Below are 2,810 nucleotides of genomic sequence, written 5' to 3'. Positions count from 1 at the left end.
CCTGTTGATGGGAAGAAGTGATCTTATATACTTTTCTATGTTTAGTTGTAAAATGTACTTAGGGTGTAGGCATATACGTAGTTGCATAACTAAACATTATATTATAATATAAACATCCATTCACTTACATCATCTTTTGATTAAAAAAAATAATGATGGGCATTATAGTTTGTCAGGAAAGTCAACTGTATAATGCTATAAATTCTCTAGAATACTGCCTAATGCTGCATCACAAAAACCAACATGGCTAAGTTTCTCAGGGCAGCCACTGTCTCGACCCTGCTCTTGTTTGTCCTTCTCCTTGCTTCTTCTGGTGAGCCAATAAACTTATGTTCCTCATCTTTCTCTTTCACCATTGAAGCTTTTTCAAGTGTTCCTCTTCTTTCATTGTGGTTCTACCACAAGACATGAGCATCTATGAAAAAAAATATGTAGTTCACAAGTGTTGGTATTTCATTTCATGGCTATGTTGCTAAACCTATAGCCCGACAAGTTCTCTTTGTCTCCATCAATTCTTAGGGCTTGTTTGATTGTGTGATAAGACTGTGTAGAGCAGTCCTGTCTGGACACTGCTGGCCAGGCACAGAGGTGTCCTGGACAAGCTGAGTTTTTGTAAGTGTTCATCTCTTTTATTTTTCATTTTTTTGGTTTTTCTCTGGCGTGTTCCGAACACGACTGCTTTAGGGGGGAGGGGTGGAGCATTGCAGGACACCTAAAAGGTGTTCCGCTGGATGTGCAGGACGATGTGTTCTAGGTGTCTCTTGTGTCTGCAATTTGCACCAGGTGCATGGGGGTGCAGACAGCAGCGACCCGCAAACGCTGCTGTCTCCACAATCAAATGCCCGTGTGCCGAAAAATACAAATATATCACTATTATGAAAGATTCAATTTATTGGTCATAGAAAGAAAATAACTTTTTCTCAAAAAATACCTTAAAGAACTATGTGAGGCAAAATAATCTTTTACTATGTTTATGGTCATGAAGGCCTCGTTTGATTGTAGGTAAAAGTTTTGGAAGAAACTTCTTCCCAAACTGGTGGGATTCTTGCATTTCTCATGTCGTATGAAATACGCAGAAATTTTAACCTGACTTTTTTTTGGTCAGTTTTCTCATGTTTATGAATAAAAAGTCCAATATGGGACATCCGATTTTTTTTCTCATAAAAAATTGTCCTACTTTTTTTTGGTCAGTTTTCTTAAGTTTATGAATAAAAAGTCCAATATGGGACATCCAATTTTTTTTTTTTCATAAAAAATTGTCCTAATTTTTTTTTTTGCTTTCAATTGTTTCTTCAGCAACCAGGGCAGAACATAGTGAGCTGTGTGTTTGTGTGTTCTAGTGCACAAGAGAGAGACATATTTCCTTTTTTTCTTTAAGTCTAGCTGGGGTTAGGCATAGGGATGGTAGTGGACCCGGGGAAACAGGGCCCCGCCCCGCCTTGCCCCGTTTGGACTGGGGATGGAGGTTAAAAATCAAAACCTGTGCGGGGATGGACTTACGCTTTCCCCTGCCCTGCCTCATCCCCGTCCTTATCCCCACCTTTGCCCTGCCCCCACCACATCCTCAACCCTTCTTTAAGGATGGCAATGGACCGAGGAAAACGAGCACCATCCCGCCTCGCCTCATTTGAACCGGGGATGGATGATATGAAACAAGCATGGAGGTTAAAATCAAAGCCCTCAGAAGGATGGAGGCGGAGATTGAGGGCAGGATTTTGTGAAGGAGCGAGGGTGGAGACCTTGTCTCCCGCCCCCGCCCCAGGCCACTGCCATCCCTAGTTAGGCAGACCCTTACCAGTTATACAACTATACCATTGAGTTTTGAATCTACAGTGTCCCAACACAAGGTGACATGCACAAGCTGCTCCTAAGCCAGCCCCCGTTGGAGAGAGAGAGAGAGAGAGAGAGAGAGAGAGAGACGAAAGTAAAAGAGAGTGCAACACGAGGACTTCCCAAGAGGTCACCCATCCCAGTACTACTTTTGCCCAAGCACGCTTAACTTCAGAGTTTTGATGGGATCTGGTGCTTTAGTGCTGGTATGATCACACCCAGAGAGAAAGAGAGTGATTTTCCTTATTTCTCTTACTTACCACTATTCACAGTACAAGCATTATTTCAATGTCTGAATGACGTTGCCCTGTGTGAGTGACGCAGCCCCGACCTTCTTTCTGCCATTGGCTGGGTACCGTTGAGGAGGAGAAGGGGGTGAAAAGTCCTTTCCCATAAACCAAGTAGTTTACAACTTGGGATGTGAGGGACTTTTTCACTTAGCTGGGTTTTGGTGTCAACCAAATTCCTCAAAACCTAATTTTCATCTAAAACCAGAGTTTAAAACTGTGTTTTAGGTGTCATCCAAACGGTACCTTAGTTTGTTCTTCTTTGGTTGCAGATATTCCAGGTGCTGAAGCTACATATTGTGCAAAGCCAAGCGGATGGCATGGGGGATGTCATAGATGCAATTACCACTGTGTCAATCACAGAATGGCAAAGTATGGAAAATGTAACGAACATGGTTGCTTCTGCTACTACAGTTGTTGAAGAGCTGTGAATTAATCGTCTTCCTTAGAATATATACATATCTAAGCTATGGTTTCCAATACATAATGATATAATAACGTGTGTCACAGGCGATTCTCTATAGGGAAACATCAATATGTGTCACTTTGTTCAGCATCTTGTGCTCCTTTATCCAAGAAGCTACTAGTCTTCTGGTTGGTAATAAATTTGCTAGGTTCAAGTTCAGCAAGCGTGCCTTTATAGTGTCTTGTAACTCATGTTCTTGAGTTTTAAATAAAAGTCATATTAGCTAA

The 2,810-nt window shown here is 41.7% G+C and overlaps 1 long non-coding RNA gene and 1 pseudogene across 1 annotated transcript; one reads left to right on the top strand and one right to left on the bottom strand.

The window, feature by feature from the left end:
* Positions 1 to 225: 225 nt before the first annotated feature.
* Positions 226 to 2,810, top strand: LOC149820633 (uncharacterized). Its single transcript, XR_016426568.1, has 2 exons — positions 226 to 313; positions 2,390 to 2,810. It is a non-coding gene; the product is annotated as an uncharacterized LOC149820633 (long non-coding RNA).
* LOC149820634 (5S ribosomal RNA) lies at positions 1,932 to 2,050 on the bottom strand (annotated as a pseudogene).

Source organism: Nuphar pumila, chromosome 12 (assembly GCF_984573655.1).
Source record: "Nuphar pumila chromosome 12, dmNupPumi1.hap1.1, whole genome shotgun sequence".
In the NCBI taxonomy this organism is placed as follows: domain Eukaryota; kingdom Viridiplantae; phylum Streptophyta; class Magnoliopsida; order Nymphaeales; family Nymphaeaceae; genus Nuphar; species Nuphar pumila.
This window is presented reverse-complemented; position numbering and strand designations above follow the sequence as displayed.